Genomic DNA, 26,262 nt, shown 5'->3' with positions numbered 1-26,262 from the left:
TTCACAGGGGTCTCATATAGATTCTCCTTCCCAAGTGTTGCATTCTAGTGTTGTGTTAAGCGTTGTGTTATCCCTAGGCTAGCTGTTAAGTGTGGTGCCTCCAGATTTCTGCGTGTGCCTCGTCCGACACACTACACATGCGACAGGCTAGGTAGGCTCTGCACCACTAAATATCCCGAATTTGAAAGGGTTGCCCAATAGCTTACTCTTGCGTAACTGTTTACATGCCAATTTAAAATGTAATTCTCATCAGGCCCCATAGTGTAAAGGACCGTATCCAAACTTGTATCCACCCTATCTCTCTGGCTTCACTGTTTATGTGTGATGAAGAAGGGCCATTAGCCAAAATGTAATCTGTTATATATATTTTCCTTTTAAGGCCACAGTGTTATTGGTGCATGTGTTGAGTATTTTATTTGCACTAGTCCATCGTAATTGCAAACATTTTATAGTATTGAATACAGTAACATTTTTTTGTTCAGATAAATAAGTACAAGGAGATGTTCCCATAGAATATGTAGTAATTTATTTGCTTCACTACATTATTTGAAATTTATACTCAACTGCGAGAACAACAATACTTATTTCACGTTTGTACTGCTAGTTTTTTCCTAATCTATAACAGACATTATTGTACATTGTGTAAGTGCTGTTAAGAATATATACATATGATTAAAAACATACTGACAGTGGCTCTACGGCATTTATAACAGCTGTAACAATACCCTAGATGTGGCCGAGTTTGGTCCCATATCTATAGAGTGAGTAGCACGTGGAGTCACTACTGCAGCATTTCTTCTTTAAAAACTTGGCTGGAGTCAGGAGATAACCTAAAAAGTCAAAGTGATTCCTGCTCAATGGGCATTGAAGCAGTGCTCATCTTTCATTTACAGCCCGCAGCCAGCGGTGGAAATTGCGCATTTTTATGACAGGAGCGAGTCTATCCAATTGACAATCACTGTTGCTTTCCCTGCAAGGTAGTACAGTGCTTACTTTATTGGCCCTAAAGGTATGATGGACCAAAGTCACGAAACACAAACAGGATATGAACTCGCAACCTTCGGATTGCGAGCAGCAAAGCTACTGCTGTGTTATTGACATTTCTCTTTGTACCACTGTCATATAATTCAGACGAGGGCTGGCCCAGTAGATTGCATGCTGCACTATTAAGCTGGCAACTTGAATTTTACTCTGAACCGCATTGACTAACAAAGCAAAGTACGATCGAACAACCCCCGTGACCGACACAGCGTGGTCAGTGTGGGGGGGGGGGTGTTACATCCTACAGTGGATTGTAGAAGGTCTGGGAATTTTTAATTTAATCGTTATTATGAGTATTCATGGTAGCTGCCTGGACGTGCATTTGCGTGTGCACCGTACAAATCGTATTACATGGTCTTACTATGTTGCTCTTCATGACAAGTCCATCATCTCGAATTAGTGCACGGCAAAATGTCAATTACAGTGCACAAAGGCACCAACACAATGTGCAAGGGCTTCAGTAAGCCACGTAAAAGACTCGTGTCGTTAACTTGTGTTGTAAGATCTCAAATGTACATTGTGAGGCCCAGAGATTTGTAATTGTCCATTATGTTGATATAAACGGGTAAAATATAAATGCGCATGAATATTGTTAAACTACCCTGAATCCCATCCCTCTAAAATGTTATGCCTCAGCATAGCTATATCACTTTAATAAAATACGTGTTAGTTTGTATAGATACAATACAACATGAAAATATTGAAATGTAATGTTCTCTCTTTGCCCACAGCATAAAAATGTGTTTATTATTGGGTATCAATGGAATAAAAAACATATTTTACTCCTTGCTGTATGTTGAAGGGTTCACACACATCACAACCAATTTACTTTACAGATGCAGTTACACGTGCATAATAATATGCATGAGAATAGAGCAATGGTTGCTATGTGACACTCTTTAGCTAGCCCCTGCCGAAGACACCGTGTTCTGAAACACAGTGGATACCTCAAGGACTCTACAATGACCCGGTTAAGATGACCCTGTTAACGTGATCTACCCACTTCTGTGAAGTTGTCTCGGACATTTTAAATTACACCAACAGTGTGGGACCAGGTGTGCACAAACCTAACTCACGATCACTATTTAACGAATGCACACGATTCAACAAAAACAAAAATCACGATAATGGAGGCACATTATAAGTGACTTTATTATTTATGCAGGGAGATGGAATAAATTCAAATGTTGTATAAACATTGCACGGATGTGTGTATCGGTACATGCCTGATTCACAAATACAAAAAGAGGCATCATCACAGCAATGTACTTTGATGCTATTATCTGGCTCAATCACCTTAATGTAAAGCTATAGTTGTTGCCCTATAGCCCACATCAACATCGGCCGTACAAAAAAGTACATGGAAGGCATGCCGTATTGCGTGTGTGGTATACACATACTGTATTAGTAACACGGTTTTGAATGCTTCGTGTTTAGTACTGCCACTTAAATCGAAAGCTGCCTCCATATGTAAATATACACTAGCAATCCCAATAATAACTGAATCAGATGCTAAACATTTAACTCGGGTAAACATTTTACGTGATGCCAAAGTAGCTGCTAATCTTTGAAACAGAAGAGGATTAAATAAATTATAAAATGTGATAATTTGTGAACTATTTCATTATAAACTTCGAATTAGCATTAAAAAAAACTTAAGACAAAATTGACTTATAGGCACAGGATATGTTTACGGAAGATTACGTTTTTTTAACTAATCTGCTAATCTGTGTCAGAAATGAACATAACACCGTAATCACTACGCAGCACTGGATTTGAGAGAGGCAAGTAAATCTCTAATTCACCGTTTCCTCCAAAGTTCTGGACGACAGGCGTGCACCACAAGTGACCCCTAAGTGAACAAACAGAACACGAATGGAATGCGCTGCAGTGAACGAGGAGAATACACAACACCTGCTTGAGAGAGACTGAGGCTGCTTTCACATCTGTAATTAATGAATGTAAAAAAACACTAGTTTTTTTTCTGGGAAGAGGCAGAGTATTTTTGATTATATATGTGCCAGTGTAAATAATTTGAACCCCCCCCTCCCCAAAAACAAAACAAAGCAAGGCCACAGGGCAAAGCTTAAGCATGAAAGAAGCTGCCGCAGTATTGAATCGTGGAAGTATTTTTCTAATTGATTTTGTTGAGTAAAATTTGACAAATAGGGTCACCAGTTGTTTGGAAGTGTCACTGTGTGCAAATACAGAGATAGAAAACACAATTTGGTAGAATGAATTAAACATTCGTTATGTGTCACTTGTGTTTTTCTTAGTTTTTTTGGTTTGTTAATTAATTATTGTCGTGTTTTCAGAGAAGCACGAGTCTGATTCCGGCCCGGTTTTATTATGGACTAGCGGGAAGTACGCAGCCATCAGGCTCACAGGCTTCTCTCCTTTTCGCCACGATCAGACATTGGACAGTGGGAAAACGGTGATGGATTGTGTGATGATCAACTTCATCTTGGTGGAACGTGAGCAATGTCTCCATCAAACCGTATTTGTGTTCACCAGGAGTTTGTGATCCTATCATGCTGCCCTCATTACCACCCGAGAGAAATTAATGTGATTGTTTTAATCGCTGTGTACGTCCCTCCGAGTGCCAACACCACGCTGGCTATGGGCGTATCGCTATGCCTCGGCAAGGTAAGGTAATTTACCCTTTTTACCAGGTAAAAGGGTAAAGGTAAAAGGTAAAGATGTCGACATGCCAAGGGGTAAGGTAAAGGGTAGAGTAAAGGTAGCTTGGAAGAATTACCCGGTAGGGTAAAGGAAACACGAAGTATTACCCGGTAAATACGGTACCTTGTTTACCGCTAAAAGCTCCGTGGCACAGTCCGTGGCCTCCATTTAACAAGTAATATTAAAACAAACTTTTTTAAAAACACGCTTTTATTAAACGTACTAGTAATGGCAGAACTCCACGACTCCAGGAAGTGGCCCCGAGGCTTGCCATAACGTAAGGGACCGTGGTGATTTACAGCCATCAGTTGAGCGTGGACAATTAGACCCAAGCCGAAACATAACATATGTAATAAAAGACTTGACCACGATCTCTGGCTCAGTGTCCTTTATTTGGTCCGTACTGTATTACCCACACGGCTGTCTCCTCTTTACTCAGTCCCCACAGTGCTGACTCCGATGTCTCTCTCTTCTCCACCAGCAGCCCCTCTGTTGGCCTCTGTCGCTCCTGTAGCCCCCACAGCAGCTCCGCTGCTGTTACTCACTCTCAGCCCCCCTGGCTGTAATCGCTGCTGCTCTTCTCCCTCTTGCTTACTCCGCAGCGCTGACAGCCTCGTGCTGTCTCTCTCTCTCTCTTCGTCGCTCCTGCGACTCTCTGCAGCTACACCGCTGCCTCTAATACACAGCCTTCCTGGCTGTACTCTCCGCAGCTTCTCACCACCCTTTAGCTCCCTGCTATTCTCCGGGGTTGGCTCCCGCTGGCCAACGGTGCCCCCTCCTCACGTTCGCCCGCGCGGCCCCACTCTTTTCCATTCACACCCCGACTGACTTCTCTTTCCGGTTTACCCCCTTAAGGACCCCAACCTTTCACCCACGTCACCTGGCTCCGCCTCCCCGTGACGTCACATCCGGAAGGTCGCTTACGCCTGCATTACACCACCCTCCCCCGTAGAAAAAAACCCAGCCGACCTCGGCTGAACAATACCAAAGCGTAATGCGGTGAACCGACCTTCTGCGCTAAAGGACACCAAGCATGCAATATAACAACAGAACAATAACAACAAGTAACATCAACGGACGTACAGAAAGCATGCAATAAATACAAGGGTAAGAACAAGAACAACAACACAACATACAATCAACGAAATGTAAGTGATTTAGAGCGTGTGCGGGTCGCCGGACCGTCCCGGACGGTCGGCGGCCCGCTCGCAGAACGGGAACGCGATGGAACTCGATGAATGACAGGGGGTAATTCTCCTGTTGCGGTTGGAAGTCCACCAACGTCCCGTGTTCCTGAAGAATCAGTCTTGGCCGTGTCCTTCGAATGTGCCTGCGGCGGGGTCAGAAGGGCTGCAGGGCTCGAAGGTCTCGCAGAGCTGGCAGGCGCCCTCCGAGCAGGGCACCTCGTCCCCCTCGGTGTCACGGCCGACCTGTCTGGAACAGGTACGACAGGCGCTCTAGCAAGATCAGTGGACGCAGGCAGGGGAGAGTCGGCGGCAACAGACCCCGGCAAGGCAGCATTGGGAGATGACGCATCACGTAGGGGAGCAACATATGGTTTCAACCGCGACGTATGAACAAACCATCGGCGAGAACCAATCTGAACGCGCGCCGACTGTGGATTGGGAACCTCAATGAGGCGCACAGGACCATGCCAAGGTTTGTGCAATTTAGGAGAGGTCCCCGGCCGCACCTGCGGGCAATGGAGCCAGGCCAGGTCTCCAACCTTCCAGTGGCACTCCCCCTCGGACCGCCGAGCATACCGCTCGTTCCGGGCCTGGGCTTTGGCCGTAGCTACGCGGGCATTTTCCCGTGCCTCCGTGACCCGGCGAACCGTGTCCTGAATGTATTCAGGAAGTGGTTTACGAGGTCCCTTCACCCCAGTACCCAATTGCACATCCACCGGAGGCACGTTTTCCCGACCATACATAAGGTAAAACGGCGAATACCCTGTAGCCGCATGAGGCGTTATCCTGTACGCCGAAAGCACTCCGGGGATGTGCAGATCCCAATCTGATTGCTGTTCACTCACAGTATGGCAAAGCATGGCAGACAATGTCCTGTTCAGCCGCTCGACCATACCATCCGTCTGCGGATGGTATGGGGATGTCTGTATTTTCTTAGTCCCAAGGCCCGCGCACACTTCCGCCAATAATTTAGAAGAGAAATTTCGGCCCTGGTCCGTGAGGAGTCTCTCAGGCGCCCCCTTATCCATAATGTACCCAAACAAAAAGGCGTCGGTGATGGCTGCGGCCGACTGATCGGGCAACGGCCAGGCCATCGGCCAACGGGAGAGATACTCAACCCCTACCAGCAAATATGTATTTCCCCTCGCCGATGGTGGGAAGGGTCCCAATATGTCCAGTGCCACCAATTAATTGACTCGAGACACCTGAATCGACTGGAGAGGCGGCACGTAAGGATGTTTAGGCGGCTTACGTCGGGCGCACTCAGGGCACGCGCGCACGTGCCCTACGACATCTGTCGCCATGCCGTGCCAAAAATAATGACGTTGCAACGTCAACAAAGTCTTCTAAACCCCTAAATGTAAGAGTGTCTCACAATGGAGAGTCCTAATCAACTCGAATCGCAAGGACGTCGGTACCACCACACGCCAGCTTTCCTGGACCCCTTCTCGCCACATAAGCAGACCATCTCGGAGAGCGGTTCGCGGCCCCACAGCCGAACTCGGACTCCCATTGTCCCTCGTAGACCGCTTCCGCATGGACAACAACGACTCATCCATCATCTGTTCCCGAATCCAGACAGACCGCGGCAGATTCAAAACCCCGTCAGTCGGTCCCGGTTCCATCGGAGTATCCGACTTCTCGACGACCAACGTAAGCGGCTGAGGGGGGTTCAGAATCGGCGAACACCTATGCGTCCCCGACTCACATTTGCAAGGGGCTCGCCGCGGTAATCTGGAAAGTGCGTCAGCGTTCGCATGGCGCACCCCCTTCCGATGTTGAATTTGGAAGGAAAATTCCTGTAGCGTGTCCAACCAACGTGCCCACTGTCCGGATGGCTGGTCCATTTTAAGTGCATATTGCAAGGCCGCATGATCCGTTCGCACAACAAAGGAACGACCGTAAAGGTACGGTCGAAATTGCCGTAGGAAAAAAACAACCGCCAAAAGTTCTCTACGAGTGACACAGTAGCGAGTTTCCGCAGGAGACAAGACTCGGCTACCATACGCCACGACGCGCTCTACACCCCCTTTAGACTGTGATAACACCGCCCCAATACCTGTGTCACTCGCGTCCATATCAAGAATGAATGGGCGATCAAAATCGGGATAATCCAATGTTGGGGCCGTTGCCAATAGATCACGCAGACTCCGAAAGGCCGCCTCTTCTGGCTGTCCCCAAACAAACTTCCGTCCTTTACCCGTAAGGAGATGCAAGGGCCTCGCAATCGTCGCAAACCCCGGCACAAATCTTCGATAATACGAGGCAAATCCCAAAAACCGCCGAACATCCCCCACGGTGGCCGGAGTCGGCCAATCCCGGACGCACGCCGTCTTTTCCGGATCCGTGGACACCCCATCAGCACTCACAATGTGCCCCAGATAACGGACGGACCGTTGCAGTAAGTGGCATTTCTTTGGTTTAAATTTTAAATTCGCAGAGCGCATCCTCGTGAACACTGTCTCCAGCCGTGTTAAATGTTCCTCAAATGTGCGGCTGAAGACAATGATATCGTCCAAATATATAAGACACGTCTCCCACTGCAACCCCGTCAAAACGAGCTCCATCAATCTTTGAAATGTGGCAGGGGCCGCATTCAATCCCATCGGGAGGCAGTTAAATTGAAATAACCCCTGCGGCGTACGGAAAGCGGTTTTCTCCCGTGAGGACTCGTCAAGGGGGAGCTGCCAAAATCCTGAAGAGAGGTCCAGTGTGGAAAAGAACTTAGCCCCCGACAATGCGTCAAGGGAGTCGTCCATACGCGGCAGGGGGTACGCATCTGCCACCGATATCTTATTCAATTTCCGGAAATCAACACAAAATCGCAAGTTGCCATCCTTTTTCTTAACCAAGACCACAGGAGCGCCCCATGGGCTGTTAGATGGCGATATGATGTCCGCAGCCAACATGCCTTCTACTGCCCCCCGAATGTGTTCTCGCTCCGCAGGACTCATCCGATGCGAATTTAATCAAATAGGGGCAGCGTCGCCCGTCTCAATGTGATGGGAAAGCAACGATGTGCGGCCCAGATCCAAATCATCGGAGCTGAACACATCCGAATACGTCAACAACAATTTACGCAGTGCATCACGTTGCTCCACGGACAGGGAAGAATTTTCGTCACATAAGTTAGCAATCCAACGATTATCCGAACCCCTCGGCTCGGAAACACCAGCGACCACTCCCCGGCTATGCGGACAATCGTGCGTCGCAAACGCCGTAGTGGCATGTGCCACAACCGTACCGGCCGGAACACGGATGTTTTCCACCCCCGCGTTAAGCACCTGTAAAAACGGTAATTGATCCGGCCGGACAATGGTCTGTGCCCCAACTAACGCCAATCCTGTTGTTATCGTGGCGGATGGCGACAACAAGACCCCTACTGCTCCCAGACGATTAGGCAGGGGCTTCCGATACCGCAAGGGTATAAGCATCTGTGAACCAGGTGGGATGTCCACAGATGCGACGGACAGCGCCTGCACCTGGACGGCCGAAGCAGGTCGCCCCCAGGGCGACGGCAGAAACGATATTTGACGGCCACCCGGCAATTCAATACAATTCTCATTGATTTTGATCAAAATGGGCATTCTAGCCAAAAAATCGGTGCCTAATAAGCAAGGAACCGCCAAAGATCTTGATATTAACACAACACCCGAAGCCGACACATCCCCAATAGATATCTTAGCATCCACCTGGCCCACGATACCCATACTACCCCCGTTCGCAGCGACGCACGACCCATAAACCGGACGCACAGCCCCCGGCGGGATGCCCAACAGATGGAAAATGACATCCGATATAATAGTCGCAGACGCTCCAGAGTCGACCAAAATGCGCACGTCCACCCCTTGTATAGACCCCGGTACAGTGGACGAACCCGTAGCGGCCGCGACAACTCTCCGTGCCAATTTGCGCCACTGCGTCACCGAGCGACAAGGCCCCGTCGATGGCCTATCATGAATAACAACAATAGGGTCGCGCAACGAAGGTGATGGGTGAGGTGCAAAGCCTTGCCGGGTGTCTGGTGTGTGCCGACATGCCTGTTTCGGAGGGTCTTTGGGCGGCTTGTCCGGTACTGAAACCTCCTGCTGCGGCGGACCCGGGAAGCGGGCCCAGCAATCCTTGGCGTAATGGCCCCTACGGCCGCAGCGGAAGCAGTCGGCATCGTTGCGCCGAAGCGCAGGCCTTGCATCCCGACGGCCCCGTTCCGATGGCGTAGCGCGCGGCCCCGGGCCTCCGCGTCCCGACCATGGAGAGGAGGCGGCCGTCAGCTCCCGAGGACCCCGCTCATTCGGCACATAGACCGCCTTTGTGGGGTCCCACCCCATCGCGCCTCCTTCCTTGACGGGCCCACCCGTCCATGCCGCCACTTGCTTCCAGCGACGGAGATTAAACTGCGCATCCAGACACTTTGCTGCCGCCCGGGAAGTGAGCTTCTCATGCCCACACACAGGCATGGGGATCCCCAGATCCCGAGACAGCTCCAGCATTTTGCCTAATATGAGAGGCTCGAGCAGGTCCTGTGGCGTCTCCGGATAAGCTGCCATGGCCAGCTCCAGCACCGCACCTCTGAACGCCACGGGCGATTCCTCGGGTGCTCGTTGTCGTTGAGCGAATCGCCGATGCGCATCGTCAGGTGGCTCATAAGCGTCGGCCATTTCTTCAAAAACTCCGCATAAAGTCTTCTTCTTATCGGCCGTTATGGAACGGAAAAATCGAACCGATTCGTCGTCCAGTAGAGTCGGCAACACCTCCAAGGCCTCAGCATCGGTCCATCTTGCTGAACGTACCGCCGCCAAGAATCGGCAGGCGAAAGCGCTCCAATCGCCCCCGATGGAGAATTCCTTAACTGTGGTGAGGTGGCGACTCCGACTCCTCTTCACGTTCTCTTCAATTGTTGGTTGTTCTGGAGGCAAATTCAAAAAGGCGTCGGCCCGCGGCGTGTCCAAGATGGCGGTTTGGCGCCGCGGGACGCGCAAGATGGCGGCTTCTTGCCGCGTGGCTAATGGCGGCGGCAGGGCAGGCAACGTGGCGGCCCGTGGAGCACCTTCAGCTTCCTCCGTCGTCCTCGGCGTGACGAGTTGACATAGCTGCGCCAGGACGTCCTTGAGTGCCTCCAGTTGCACCGCCATCTGTTGCCATCTCTGATCAGCGTCCGATGATGTTGACGGCCCCGCCATCGCGCCGACATCTTCCACACCCGTCCCCATGCTCGCTTCAGCAGAGCTCTCCTCCACCACCCCAGCAGGATCCATGGTTGGAGGGAATTCGTCGTCGTCGGACGATGAAGCTGATGCTGGCGGCGGAGTAATCTTCTTCCTCACTTGCTTCGACATGCTGTTTCACTTCTGGCACCAGTGTAATAAAAGACTTGACCACGATCTCTGGCTCAGTGTCCTTTATTTGGTCCGTACTGTATTACCCACACGGCTGTCTCCTCTTTACTCAGTCCCCACAGTGCTGACTCCGATGTCTCTCTCTTCTCCACCAGCAGCCCCTTTGTTGGCCTCTGTCGCTCCTGTAGCCCCCACAGCAGCTCCGCTGCTGTTACTCACTCTCAGCCCCCCTGGCTGTAATCGCTGCTGCTCTTCTCCCTCTTGCTTACTCCGCAGCGCTGACAGCCTCGTGCTGTCTCTCTCTCTCTCTTCGTCGCTCCTGCGACTCTCTGCAGCCACACCGCTGCCTCTAATACACAGCCTTCCTGGCTGTACTCTCCGCAGCTTCTCACCACCCTTTAGCTCCCTGCTATTCTCCGGGGTTGGCTCCCGCTGGCCAACGGTGCCCCCTCCTCACGTTCGCCCGCGCGGCCCCACTCTTTTCCATTCACACCCCGACTGACTTCTCTTTCCGGTTTACCCCCTTAAGGACCCCAACCTTTCACCCACGTCACCTGGCTCCGCCTCCCCGTGACGTCACATCCGGAAGGTCGCTTACGCCCGCATTACACATATAAAAAATTATTTTATGATAGAATATAGTGTTGTCATCAGTATGACATAAGTATACCAAGTTTGCAGTCGATACCACATTAGGAAGTGGGTAAAAATTTAGTTACAAGATTTGAGGATACAACAACGATGACGACGACAACAACAACAATGACGACGACAACAAGCGTGTAAAATTGGAATCATCGAGAGTATTCTATATTAATAAAGCGCTCTACCGTTATAAACCTTGTTCATGTGTAGTTTCCTAGTAATTACCCTGTAATTGGGTAATTTGTATGGGGTAAGGGTAAAAGGTAGGGTAAAAGGTAGGCTCGTTGCTTTTTACCTTTTACCTTACCTGCTAAAGGGTAAAAGGTAGGGTAGAGTAATTGTATTGTGGTAAGGTAAAAGGTAGGGTAAAAATAGGCTCGTCGTTTTTACCTTTTAACTTTTACCTTACCTTGCCGAGGCCTACGTATCACACAAAACAATATCTGCACTGGAAACCAAACATCCGGACGCTGCTGCGAAGGTAATTGGGGACTTTATCAGAGCGAAACTTAGGAGTGTACTCCCAAAGTTTTACCAACATGTGTGTGGCTCATTAGGTGTGGAATGCATCTCCAGAGGAGACGCCATCTCGGATCACTGTTGTTCAATGCTGAAAGACGCCTACATGGCGTTCTCCCGCCCAGCGCTCGGGAAGTCCGACCACAAAGTCATCGTGCAGCTGCGAAAGTACCACCCTCTCTTAAAGAGACAGGCTCCCACTACAAGAGTAGTCCAATGCTGGTCAGAAGAAGCAGAGGATAGACTCATGGATGGCCTGGAGGATACAAACTGGGATATGTTTAGGCATGCGGCCAACGACAGAGTGGAGGAATTTGCTTCAACAGTGCTAAGTCATATCACGTTCTGCATGGACGTTGCTGTGCGAACCAAGACTGTCCGTTCTTACCCAAGTGACAACCCCTAGGTTAAAAACGCGTCAGTCAAAGCAGCACCGAAGGACCGACACAAAGCATGCAAATCCAGAGACCCCGCTAAAAACATGAGGACCAAATACGCGATCCAAGAAGCCATCAAGGCGGGCAAGAGACAATACAGGGACAAGTTGGGGGTCCTGTACCGTGACTCCAACTCTAGGAGTCTGCGGCGCGGATTACGGTCCATCACAGACTACAAGGGGACAATAAGCTGCGAGGCAATCAACAACGCCTCCCTACTCGACCAGCTCAACACCTTCTATGGATGGTTCGGGGCAAACGCAGCAGCTATCCCTGCAGCCCCAGCTCCACAGTCCCCCCGCCTCCGTCTACCCCCCATTGCACTGACCACAGATCTCCTGCAGGCGTCCTTAGCCTCAACAGAGGCGAGGTGATTAAAGATGATCTGGCAGGTTGACACACACACAAGGCAGCCGGCCCAGACGGGATACCGGGGACATGTCCTCAGGGCATGCGCACCCCAGCTGGCCCCCGTGTTAACAGACATCTTCGACCTTTCCCTCGCCCAGGCTGTCGTTCCAACATGCCTCAAGACGTCTACTATCATTCCGGTCTCCAAAAAAGGCCAAAATTACGTGTCTTAATAACTACAGACCCGAAGTGCTCACCCCATCATCATGAAGTGCTTCGAGAGGGCAATCAAGAAACACATCTGCTCCATCCTACCAGATATACTAGACCCCCTGCAGTTTGCGTATCGCACTGACAGGTCCACGGACGATACTATTACATTGCATAAGGCACTGTTCCACCTGGAGGTGAAGAAGGGTAACTGTGAGAATGCTTCGATTTAAAGCTTTCGTGACTGCAGGGATTCATCTTCTTGGTTCTTTCGGTAAAGTCATCTGGCTACCATGAGAGATTCGTTCATGAGGCGATCCACATATACAAACACAGAGACAATTTCAACCGAGAAGATGGATTCTGGCTCAGCAATCATTGGAGGGACGTAATAAACCATTTCTGATCTTAACTGATTGTGTTCACGTTTACGGTGACTTTCAGACCGCGTTCCACTCACTGGCATTGACTATATATCTTGTATTCTCCGCAGGGAATGGATTCTTTGCTCCGCTGCAAGTCTCCGATCACTACTCTCCCATTGACATATTTCGTTGTTTCCTCTTAGTATCTTTCATGCGACAGTCAATGGTACAGTGTATAGCGGATTGTATAATAATAAATAGTATAAAATTGTAATGTTTAATACAATGTACAAAGTAATATATAGTATCGTAATTGTATAGTGAATATACAGCAGTGTGATATACATAAGGGTGGGTAGAATAATACATAGTGTAATATTACAATGTATAAGGTATAGGGTGGTGTATATAATTTACTGTTGGGTTTGTCTATGGCAGTATATAGTACGGTGTAGACTCGTATGATGTAAGAGAATAAAGTTTAGCTGGAAGCATATTTTTTGCGACGTAGAATTGTAATATATTACATACTGTTAGTAGCTCAGCTTATTGGAGAGTATATTTAGTATACTGATACTATGTAGTTTATTCTTTAGTTGTTTACGTGGTGGTTTAGTTACTGCAGCTACATACTATTAACATTCCTTCCCTTTATTAATGTTACCCCTATCCCCTCTCTTTGATGCTGCTAATCCTGCATAATGCAAGGGCATAATGACTTTAAACCCCCCGGCAAACCTCCTACGCATTTCACAAGTAGTACTAATCGCATATCTGCATTTCCCATAAATATGCGAAATTCCTCTTGATATGCAAATTGTTTTGTCAAGGCGCTCTTCCCCTCTCCATCCCAGCTTAAATAGTCGCTCCAAGCCTGGGGTGTGTCATTCAGACTCTGTCTTATCGACAGACCTGTTCTCCACCTGACGACGGATGCTTGCGTTGTGGCCGAAACGTCGTGAGAATTATTTTATTATGTTTTATTTTTATTATTTTATTATTTCCATTCTACGTGACTTTACCGAAAGAACCAAGAAGATGTGAGAATGCTGTTTATCAATTACAGATCAGCATTCAAGACCATAGAGCCACCCTCTGCAGTTGGGTGCTGGACTTTCGAACCGGAAGACCTCAGGCGGTAAAGGTGGGCAATAATATCTCGTCTTACCTGACCGTCAACATAGGTGCCCCCCCCCCCCCCTAGGATGTGTGCATAGCCGCCTCCTGTACTCCATCTACACTATTGACTGTACAACCAGGTACAGCTCGAACGCCATCAAATTCGCCGACGACATGACAGTGGTGGGCCTGATCACCAACAACACCAAAGCTTACATGGATGAGGTAACGGCACTCTCGACGTGGTGTCAAGGGAACAACCTTGAGATCAATGTCAGCAAAACTAAGGAGCTGATTCTGCACTTCAAGAAGATGGGTAAGCACGTGCCACTAACCATCAACGGGGCCTCAGTGGAGCAGGTCAACAGCTTCAGGTTCCTCAGAGTTCATATCTCAGAGGACTTGATATGGTCCCGGCACGTGGATACACTGGTGAAAAAGTCCCAGCAGCGCCTTTATTAACTAAGAAGGCTGAGGAAATTTGGCATGCCCGTACCTGTTCTCAGGAACTTTTACAGGTGCACCATTGAGAGCATCTTGACTGGCTGCATCACCACCTGGTATGGTAACTGCACCAAGAGGTGCATCGCAAAGGCCCAAAAGATTAATCGCTGATTCCAGCCACCCGGGCCATGGCCTTTTCATCAGGAAACAATCCAAGAGGAAGCCAGGCAGGCTACATCAGCATTGCAGGCTACCATCAACCGCCTCAGGGGGGACAGCTTCTATCCCAAGGCTATCTAGATGCTGAGCTGAGCTGAGCAGAGCCCCGCGCAATCTCTGCCCAAGCCCCACCAACCCCTGATTTTGCTCCCCCCTACCCCCATTCAACCCCCCCCCCCACCGATTGCACTAGACATAAACCAAACGAGAACATTTTACAAAACAAGATAATGCATAAAGTTCACCCGCAGGGGACCCTATGTCTGCTATGTACATGTCACTTTTATCATCTGCACAGCGATTTTACTTAATTTTTTTAGAAATGTTAAAATGTATTAAAAATATATTGTTGCTGCGATTTGAATTGTTGTTAATTTGCACAAGCTGAGAGAGAGCGACACGGGAACAAAGAACCTCACTGCCATGTACCTCATGTATGCATGGGTATGTGATCAAGAAAACTGACTGGACTTGACTCCAATAAGCTACAGTTTAAAGCAGCAAGTGTTGGACGCATTGCCTCCCTTAAAGTCTACTGCCTGAATTGAAGGTTTCCAATTCAGGCAGTAGACTTGAAATCTGGTCACCATGTAAAGCAAAGAGGCAGAAGGGTGAAAAAAGACTTTGAGAATGGACATAAAGGAAATTCAATAGGGGTGTAGTGGGTTCAATTGAGGCGCACACTCAACTTAGAGGCAACACTTTATTAACGCGTAACCAACGTGGACATTATATACAGGGTGGTGACCACCGTTCCTCGAGGACCATTGATGGTGTCTTCATCCCAGGGTTGAACACTCCCGCTCTCTGTCCACGCCCCGCTTATAACCGCTGCGACATGGCCAGCTCCACCCCAGGCCACGCCCCCCCTTCTCGATCCTTCGACAAGGTCCAAGCCCCCAACCACGTGACCCCCAAGCTCCCCCCTGGGGCCCCTAGCTCCCCTTTATCCGGTCACGTGTCCTGTTAGGTTCACGCAGAGTGTCACGGCCTGACACGACCCCCGTGACACCCGCTTACAGCACCCATACCGAGCCAACACAGTAGTGATGTCATATGTCACTACAGGGGTGTAACAATTCATACCGTCACACCAGCCATGGCGATTCGATGCATCAACATTAAGGGGTGCAGTTTGTTTATTAAACTGCAATTCTACACCCGTTTAATCAATTTCTTACATCTAAATCATTGCCCATTGATTGGAATCTTAAAAATGTATACAAAAAAAACATTTGATCAAGTATGTAAAGACCTCTCAGGTATTTAATGCCGAACAATCTTGTTTTAGAGCTAGACGCTGTACCATCAAAATTACTAGTCTTAGACTGATGGGGCAAGTGCTGTTTGCGAGCACCTATGAAGGCCGGAGCAGCATAAGAGGAGGTGGGTTGGCCAGCATCACGCCCGACTGCCTTTGTCTTCCCAGTGGCAATGTTGTTACACACCGCACCAAGTGCTCATTTGAGGCTGAGTCGACCTAAGAGAGGCCCAGGACTGGTTCAGATAATCTTCAGTGATGTTGGCAGTGAATTTAACTCGGGTTGCCAGGTTCAGCACAGCGCGCTAAATTATCGCTTCCCACACACACGAGCAGGCAGATACAATGCGTGGTTCTGTACAGAAAGCAGGAGAAGAGAAAACACGCACCAGACTCCCCTTAAACCTTACTCGGAGACTCGTACATTAAACTTCTGTTTATAATAAATGACAACTGTGCAGGATTCTTTGCCATGAAAAATACCCTGCATAAGCTCCGATTTGTTTGTCAATGTGTCATTTGTGCTGGCCGGAATTATAGCCTCCAGAGGTTCTCAGCACTGGGAGTCTTTACAAAGATTGGACGACGGTATGAATCCTGTGGCCATGCAAAGTATGTGGTGAAGTGCAAAAGCACACTGTGAAACTGGGGATGTTTAACCCCTTTGACGACAGACATTCTCAACAGTGGACAATTGTGTGTGGCATCATAAACTAAAAACAGGGCTTAGTTTCTCACTCCATATTTTCTGGAATGGTTCTAGTCTGGTTTGGAGTACGGATTATTCACGTATAGAGTACAAGGTACACATATATTCCTAAAATGTAACACTATAGTTACAATATATATAGAATATATGAGATGCATGGACTCGCAATTGTTTTGAACAAAATTAGTAAAAATGGTTGTGGTGTGGCAAAGTAATACCAGGAACAGTGTTTTGGACTATTCCAACTGATATTAAGCACTGATAAAAAAAAGCACATGTTGAAAATGAATCACATACCAATACTGTGATGGTGTTTTGGTAACATTTCTCGACTTACAATTCGGACGGATGTGAGCTCAATAGCAGTCAGGAGCTAACTCAGTCCATCATCCTTTCAGGGTTGACAAAAAGCACTGCCACTTGGTGGTAAGTCACTCGCTGTCATATGGAGAAAATATTGTCTGCGTGGGAAATGGTGAATTTCCAACCACACAGCTGAATACAGGAATGAGTACTGACTCGTTGCCTTTCAAGCAGGGGGACACTGACTTCACTTAACATGTTTTGAAATGTACTATACTCTACATTCATGGAATTTAATTGCTCCATAAAGAAATCTCGCATTGGGACGTCCTTTAATTTTCACGTCTTCTTTGGTCATAATGTTCCCATTTCTTGGCTGTCATTCCATGACTATTTTTATCCATCCTATGTTAGCTGTTCTAACAGTATCATGGCCAAATACATTTCATTCACAGTAATATCGAATCATTATTTGTTTCATCTGTTCCGTTTCTTGTTTCGTGTGATTTAATGATACTATTCCAAGGACGGCGTCTGCGATGCACTATTTTGTTGTGCTCAATTCTTGGTCTCCCTTGACAACTGCTCCATGGTCTGTATATCATAGCAACAAAGGTGACTGTCAGAACATTTACATGGGAAGAATACAAGCGTTGCATTTCATTTCCCAACAAGCGTTGCATTTCAGTGCAACGCTTGTTTGGAAATGGCAACTCCATGAAAGCAATCCGAGCCACATGTTTGGGGTGACAGAATGTGTATGCATAAATAAGTAAATGTTTTGAAGCCGAAAAGACAGCCTATGCTAGAACCCGAAATACTGTATGCAGTACCGATAATCGCCATCAGCAACTACAGCAATCATTTCCAATTCACTGCTGCATTGTGAGTGTCTCCAGCTGGCTGCAGTGGCAAAAAGCACAGCACAGTATTGTTTATATACTGCATTGTGTGTCCTCATCATTGTCCCTCTCCTGACTGTTTGGTGTAATCCCCCGATTAAAACTAATGAGGTTGTTTTGAAATGTTATAAACAGCCGAACCAGGGATAATATCCAAAGTAGAAGTAGAAATAAGTTAAACATGAACTGTACTGGTGGTCAGTCATTGTATGCAGCTCAAGAGGGAGTTACACATGTTTGCAGTTACCACTGCAATGCATCACCGTTAATATTTTCAGACTAGTAACATTGCAACTAATGGGCAGTGAGAAGTTTTTTTAATACAACATATGCAAGTTTGCCAATACTAACAAGTGTCCATGGTGATTTAAGTGCAACATGTATAGTATAGCCTCAGTTGCACTAAACATTTCCAAACACGGTCCTGGAGTAACGATGCAGTGACCTCGAGGTCACCCTAGCCATCTCATGGGGAATTACTTAACTTTTTTCAGTCATTGTTTTGTGGAACTATCAATGTTCCAATGATTGCAATTCCATGTATGATTACATAACGTCTAATATTTAATTCAAGGAATCCTAGGGAATTCAAACGTCATAAAAAATGAAATTTTATGGATACTGTCCTCACATAATATATCAGACAACCCCCTTATTTTTCTGTAATATGCATTTGCATTCAGTGCATTCATCTGGATAAAGTGTAATTCACTAAAATATGGATATAACGCAGTAAAATCATTGCTGTAATAAAACGTCCAGTTGTTTGGTTGTCTTTAGATAATTAGTGTGGAGTGGAAGCTTGTTTCCTGTTCATAGCCCTCATCCAGTGGTGGAAGTTAAACTTACGGTGGAGGCCCATAGTCTCAATTAGATACGTTTGCTGACTTCCCGCTAAATGCTATTAATCTTACCCAGTGGAAAGTTATGTGCTGGGTTGCATTACCCCCATATGGAACAGATGTAAGTCAAGCCTCTTGCAAATGAGAAAAAAACGACACGCAAGTACTGTGAAATAATGACGAAAAAAGGGAACAAAAGCAGAAGAGTATGCAGAATGTTTCATGCCTGGAATTATACTCAGGAACAGGAAGATAATCACATGGGTTATACACAACTATACACAAGTTAGAGATATTGAAATGGGCAAGTGTGCATAAGAGAGATGGATTGTTGCATCTCAAGGCCATAAGATGGCCACGACTTGGGGAGGCCTTCATCCAACGCTGCACGTAATACAATCTTCTGTCATATGGCGGGAGGGAAAAGCAACAGTTTTTTAAAATGTGTTATTGTTCAAGTCGAATATTTTTCAAACAACCAGAGGCAGTCGACGCTGTGTGAATTGCAGCGACACCGCCAGGATGTTGCAGAGGTGGCGCCTACGTCAGTGATGGGTTAGATATTTGGACTTTCACCACAGTGGCAGTTTGACGATTCTTTGATCTTCCATTTATGTTGTGTTCAAATTCAGTTTAGCATGGTCCTTAGTTGGCAGTCCTTCAATGTGGCTTTTATTTATCACGTCCATAGCCTGCCAGGATGTCATCCAACGAGTGCCGATGTCTTTATTTCCCACTGCTAAAGCAGCGGCGGTGTGTATGCAGAAAGGAATCCTAGATTTCAACCTAGGGCGTGGGGGTTCTTTTTCAATCTCACTGGAGCGGTAGAGTGATGTCCATAATGTTGTGTTACTCCTATGTCTTCACGGCATCACATGGAATGCAATGCTCAGTTTACATCGCGTCGTTGATGAAAATTAGATCTCACAATCGCTGACAAACCACAGACAAGCTGGAAGGCAGCCAGGCGGTGAGCCACATGACTCACGTGGATTAGAAACACAAGCCACATGGCTCACTGCCTGGCTGGATAGATCACAAGTGATGATATATTTAAAATGCAAATTTAAGTCTTTAAAAGCTTAAACATTCTTGTCTGAAAAGTGATTGGATGGGGTACAGTTGTACTATTTGCAAAAAGGATGCCACGTAGGGCATAGAGGTCACTTTCAAGGTGTGAGATTAATTAAACAAAAACATGGATGATGCAAACATATATAGAATGGGGGTGAAAATAGTTGTCTGTTGTTAGAGCTGGTAGCTTAGGAGGCCTTTATTCAGCAGTGGATTGATCACAACTGAGGAGCAACTAATAAGTATACCACCATGCATGTAAGAAAATTCTGTATACTTTCTCAAAAACGATTAATCTGTAACTTTCCCATGAAAGGGATTTGAAAGTGAAGGGTTTTGTACATGGAAGCATGAAACAAGGTGAGGTAAAAAATGGGAAAAGCAGACACTTAATATTGAATTAATAGATAGGCTCTAATTCAGGGTAAAGTTATATTTAGAGAGGAAAGTATAACGCCTGAACTTGAACAGCTAATGGTGCAGGTGACCGGGAGACGAAGATTCCAGATTAACAAGGCAACGGAGGAGTGGCCATCAAATTCGTGCAGGTTCCCTGGGATGTTGAAAGATAGCTTTTATTTCTGCATCAAATAGGAATGAAATGAGAGTATCACATTGTATTTTATTTCTAGTTGTACCATGTTAATGCACGACTTTTCCATTTGTAACTTGACCACGTAAGAGTTGTTTTTGGATTTATTTTTTTGCTGTAGAAACCAGGTTGCTATGGTGTAATCAGGTGCCCATTGAAAATGAGATTGTATTGCCGAATGAGTGTTACCTCTGCCAAAATAAAACCTGAATCGTGACTTAAAGCTTTCGTGACTGCAGGAATTCATACTCTTTGGGTCTTTCAGTAAAGTCACATAGATAGAAAAATAAAACATAAAAATCACGACGTTTCAATCGCAACACAAGCAATCGTCCTCAAGTGAAAAAATATTTTTAAAACTATGGATCTTTTTTCATCTGAGGACAATTGCTTGTGTTGCGATCGAAACGTCGTGATTTTTTTACTATTTTTCGATCTACGTGACTTTACCGAAAGACCCAAAGAGTATAAAACCTGAACCTCAAATCATTAAAGTGCAATAATTACATGAACTAGCACACATTACTTGAAAGGGATAATGCCCAACATATGAGACTGGTGATGGATTGAGCGATAATGGAAGAGAATCCGCCCCCAAGTCGACAACTGTGGAAACGGAGCAACGAAAATTTAGATTTATGGCATCGCAGGACAACGAGTGATGGAGATGGGGTCGGGAGGCATTCATCCAGCAGTGGAACGGCAACGCCTGAGGATGATGATGGCACTGTCAGAGTATAATATGAGCTTTTGGAACACCATCCAGTCGCTAAGCTGATTTCCCACTAGCAGTTCTGCACACCCATGTGGAAATCATACGGTCATCCCACCCCGCAATTTCCACTAGTCCAACCCACATCTTGTATATATAAACATTTTATCCCCACCCTCTTTGTCTTAGACGTAACCTCTGATACATTACTGTATACATGCAGTGGCAGAGGCTGAAATATGTTTTAACAAAGAAAAGTAAACAGGAAATAAGTTACACGACGATGCCCCCATAAATGTACAAGACTGCTTTCGAATCACGGATTGTGTAAGCACTTGTTGTCGAAGGCATTTAGTCGTTGGATTCGACTTGATACACGTGTCCAGGGCTTGGTAGTTTCAGCACTGAGAGAGAGATCTGAAGAGTGGAAGGTAAGATTGCATGATTACACACACACACGTTGAAGTAATTTACCGATGCTGATAATGTGAACAACAATAACACACAATTTGTGACACACTTAGTTTATGAATCTGAGTATTGTTCGATCGAGAACTCGAAAGGTGCGGAGCCGGAGCTTAAACACCCTTATTTGTCAGCTTGAACCAGTTGATTGAAGGTGGATTCGTGCTTGGATGCAGGGAATGTACTATCTTGATTTTAAGCTTTCGTGACTGCAGGAATTACTCTTTGGTTCTTTCGGAAAAGTCACGTAGAAATAAAATAAAATTTTGTTCTACCTTAATGACGATAGCTTGTGCTGAAATCGAAACGTCGTCTTCTATTATTTAACGTATTTTCTTTCTACGTGACTTTACCAAAATAACCAAAGAGAAATGCACTATGTTTACACGTGTACGTTGAACCACTTTTGCACCGTATGTAGCCAATTGTGCTAATCGGAGGTGCTGGGGAAGGATGACAAAGTGGACAGAAAAAAGCAGTTCTGAAGAAACGAGTTTTCAATCTGGATGTAAAAGTGCATAAGGACCCAGTGGCTTCCTAACATCGGAACGAAGAGTGTTTCGGACGAACGCAGAGGAGATCATATGCAAACGCAATGGGAAATAAAGAAGTGCAGTGGGGAGAGAGTTTCTGAAGGCTGCCGGTGCTGCTACGGAGAAACGCCGCTCAGCCAGAGCGGTCTTGTGTTGTTTTTATTATTTTATTTTTATTACACGCTTTTATTTAACTCACTCCGTCTGTTGTCGTATCCTCAAAAACATATTGTAACTCAATTTTTACCCACTTTCTAATGTGCTACTAACTGCAAACGTGGTATACTTATGTCATACTGATGACAAAACTATATTCTATCATTACAAATATATATTTTTAAACATTTTTACACGCTTTTTTTAACTCTGTTTGTTGTCGTATCCTCAAATCTTGTTGTCTCGGCCTTGCTGTGCGCTGCGTTGCACCGCTAGCTGAGTAGTTAACCTCGCGTCCAATAAACCCTCAGAGCCAGGGTGAACATCCGACTCCAAACATCATTTATTGAATTGAACGAGATAAAACTGGTAAGAAAACAGCACAGATACAGCATCTGTTAATACCCGGAAACATCAACACAATGAATGAACACCACAGCATCATAACATTGTCTTAGATGACATGTTTCTCGACAATAGATCCTGGATGGACCAGGCACCTACATTACCACTGAATAGCTATACAAGAGCATAAGCTACTGTGTTACATAAAGGCACATCGTGTATTCATCACACTGCACCCTAAATGTACCACACTACATATAACACTTAACTGTGGATGAGACATTTTGTCATCCTTGCTCTCAAGATGGCAATATAGTTACTTGGGTACAAGTTTGACTCGATTTATTAAATTACAAGTAACATTCAAAATAAGGAAAGTTGCAGGCTTCGTTGTTAACTAGGCCTTGTATTTACCATAACAATCGAACAGCATTATAACGGTCATTATAACATTATAACAGCATTCCCAGTATTATAAGAACATAAACGAATTTACAGACAATGCTTCTTAATGTCCCACAATGGACAATTACAACTGGCTTCACTGGGATGCGATTTGTGCCACCATCTTGAATTCTGTGTAATGGCTGACTCCAGCCTCGTGGTTGAAACTGTCAAATCGTAACTTCCTGGTCACGTGACCAAACTCAGCATCAAAACAGGAAATTCCTGTGTACTCACACCCCCACTCCCGCATGGAGCAAAACACCTGCCGTGAGGCAGATCACTTGTAACTCAATTTCAACTGTCTTCCCAATGTCGTATCGATTGCAAACTTGGTATAGGTATGTCATACTGATGACAAGACTATATTCTATCATTAAAAATATATTTTTAAACATTTTACACGCTTTTATTTAACTCACTCTGTCTGCTGTCGTATCCTCAAATCTTGTAACTCAATTTCAACCATCTTCCCAATGTCGTATCGACTGCGAACTTGGTATAGGTATGTCATACCGATGACAATACTATATTCTATCATTAAAAATAAAATATATATTTTTAAGCAATCTTTTTTACGGCTCTAATTGTCGACACTCAACTCACGTTGGCTGTAAATCGCCACGGTCCCTTACGTCAAGGCAAGCTTCGGGGAGCCACGCCGAGGGGCGGGGGTTGTGGAAGGAGGGGAGGGGGTGTGGAAGGAGGGGAGGGGGTTGTGTGAAAAAGGGAGGGGGTGTGGAAGGAGGGGAGGGGGATGTGGAAGGAGGGGAGGGGGTTGTGGAAAGAGGGGAGGGGGATGTGGAAGGAGGGGAGGGGGATGTGGAAAGAGGGGAGGGGGTTGTGGAAAGAGGGGAGGGGGATGTGGAAGGAGGGGAGGGGGATGTGGAAAGAGGGGCGGGGGTGTGGAAGGAGGGGAGGGGGATTTGAAAATAAGGGAGGGGGATGTGGAAGGAGGGAGGGGGATGTGGAAGGAGGGGTGGGGGTTGTTCGGAGTTGGCCGGGGGGTGACGCTCCTTTTCGCTGTAGGCAAGCTGCGGGCCCACTTCCTGGAGTCGTGAAGTTCTGCAATTACTAAAACGGTACATTTCATTAAAGCGTGTTTAAAAATGTTTTTATATTTTTATTTCTGGGAATGATGAGTAAATTGTTTGATGGGTTCCATCGGTCCCCGCGATTTACTGTGATCAATGGAGTGAGGAGTGTGGAGAGGTACGGCGGGAGACCTTGAGAGAGAGCTTTGTGGCACGGGATAGCAATATTTATTTGATAAATTACCAGCAAGGAAGATATACACGTTTACCATAGAATACTTTTGGGGGGAAAAAATATTTTTGAGGAAGGCTAGTTGAGTTTAATCTCAGAGCACAAAGTTATACATATGACAAATCATACTTATTTAGCTGTACATTTAAATCTGCACTGTGCTTAAATAAAATTATTATTTGGTTCTTTCGGTTAAGTCACGTCTAAAGATAAAATAATAAATTAAATTAAATAATAGAATACGACGTTTCGATTGCAACACAAGCAATCATCATCAGGTATAATGAAATAGCGACATAATATCTAACCAGAAAACTATAGACAGACATATTAGCAGACAAATATCACAAGATACATACATAGCGAGAGCAACACAGGTGACAGAGAGGGGTGATCGTCTCTGTGGGGTGGCCTTAAATAGACAGAGGGGGGGCGGAGGCAGAGAGAGGGAGGGGGGTTAGAAAAAATTAGCATATCAATGAGTGGTCCAAAAGAAAACGTGGTGCTGCGAGTACGATGGCACAGCAAGCAAGCCTGAAAATCAGGAGAAAGACACACTAAAATTAAATAACCTAGTAAAATATCGAAATGTAATGTAATACAACACAGAGGGTCGGTCAACACACAATTAACGCATAGCCTGGTTGATTACGTATTTCAAAGATTGCTAAGTTAGAATTTAAGTGTGAACATTCTAAAGAGGACACAGGCAGAGAAAACAAGTCGCCAGAGAGAGAGAAAAAAGATAAGCTTAAAACTTCCCCGTAGAAGTGGTTCAATCTTAATTTTAGAACTTTCGTGACTGCAGGAATTATTATTTGGTTCTTTCGGTTAAGTCACGTCTAAAGATAAAATAATAAATTAAATTAAATAATAGAATACGACGTTTCGATTGCAACACAAGCAATCATCATCAGGTATAATGAAATAGCGACATAATATCTAACCAGAAAACTATAGACAGACATATTAGCAGACAAATATCACAAGATACATACATAGCGAGAGCAACACAGGTGACAGAGAGGGGTGATCGTCTCTGTGGGGTGGCCTTAAATAGACAGAGGGGGGGCGGAGGCAGAGAGAGGGAGGGGGGTTAGAAAAAATTAGCATATCAATGAGTGGTCCAAAAGAAAACGTGGTGCTGCGAGTACGATGGCACAGCAAGCAAGCCTGAAAATCAGGAGAAAGACACACTAAAATTAAATAACCTAGTAAAATATCGAAATGTAATGTAATACAACACAGAGGGTCGGTCAACACACAATTAACGCATAGCCTGGTTGATTACGTATTTCAAAGATTGCTAAGTTAGAATTTAAGTGTGAACATTCTAAAGAGGACACAGGCAGAGAAAACAAGTCGCCAGAGAGAGAGAAAAAAGATAAGCTTAAAACTTCCCCGTAGAAGTGGTTCAATCTTAATTTTAGAACTTTCGTGACTGCAGGAATTATTATTTGGTTCTTTCGGTTAAGTCACGTCTAAAGATAAAATAATAAATTAAATTAAATAATAGAATACGACGTTTCGATTGCAACACAAGCAATCATCATCAGGTATAATGAAATAGCGACATAATATCTAACCAGAAAACTATAGACAGACATATTAACAGACAAATATCACAAGATACATACATAGCGAGAGCAACACAGGTGACAGAGAGGGGTGATCGTCTCTGTGGGGTGGCCTTAAATAGACAGAGGGGGGGCGGAGGCAGAGAGAGGGAGGGGGGTTAGAAAAAATTAGCATATCAATGAGTGGTCCAAAAGAAAACGTGGTGCTGCGAGTACGATGGCACAGCAAGCAAGCCTGAAAATCAGGAGAAAGACACACTAAAATTAAATAACCTAGTAAAATATCGAAATGTAATGTAATACAACACAGAGGGTCGGTCAACACACAATTAACGCATAGCCTGGTTGATTACGTATTTCAAAGATTGCTAAGTTAGAATTTAAGTGTGAACATTCTAAAGAGGACACAGGCAGAGAAAACAAGTCGCCAGAGAGAGAGAAAAAAGATAAGCTTAAAACTTCCCCGTAGAAGTGGTTCAATCTTAATTTTAGAACTTTCGTGACTGCAGGAATTATTATTTGGTTC

General features: G+C 45.8%; 1 protein-coding gene across 3 annotated transcripts in view; it reads left to right on the top strand.

Annotated features, from left to right (window-relative positions):
• The first annotated feature begins 21,193 nt into the window (after window positions 1–21,193).
• Window positions 21,194–26,262, top strand: part of LOC144943637 (diamine oxidase [copper-containing]-like) — a 39,000-nt gene continuing 33,931 nt past the window's right edge. The window contains exons 1-3 of one of the 3 annotated variants that reach the window (XM_078871300.1): window positions 21,194–21,381; window positions 22,416–22,473; window positions 23,923–23,975. The gene's annotated coding sequence lies outside the window, so the exon portion shown is untranslated. Of the gene's footprint in view, window positions 21,382–22,415; window positions 22,474–23,884; window positions 23,976–26,262 lie in introns of those variants that run through there. The other 2 variants (XM_078871310.1, XM_078871290.1) reach the window with 2 other exon arrangements.

The sequence above is a fragment of the Lampetra fluviatilis genome, chromosome 2 (genome assembly GCF_964198595.1).
Source record: "Lampetra fluviatilis chromosome 2, kcLamFluv1.1, whole genome shotgun sequence".
NCBI classification, from domain to species: domain Eukaryota; kingdom Metazoa; phylum Chordata; class Hyperoartia; order Petromyzontiformes; family Petromyzontidae; genus Lampetra; species Lampetra fluviatilis.
Note: the sequence above shows the minus strand (reverse complement) of the source record. Positions and strands in the feature narration are given on the sequence as shown.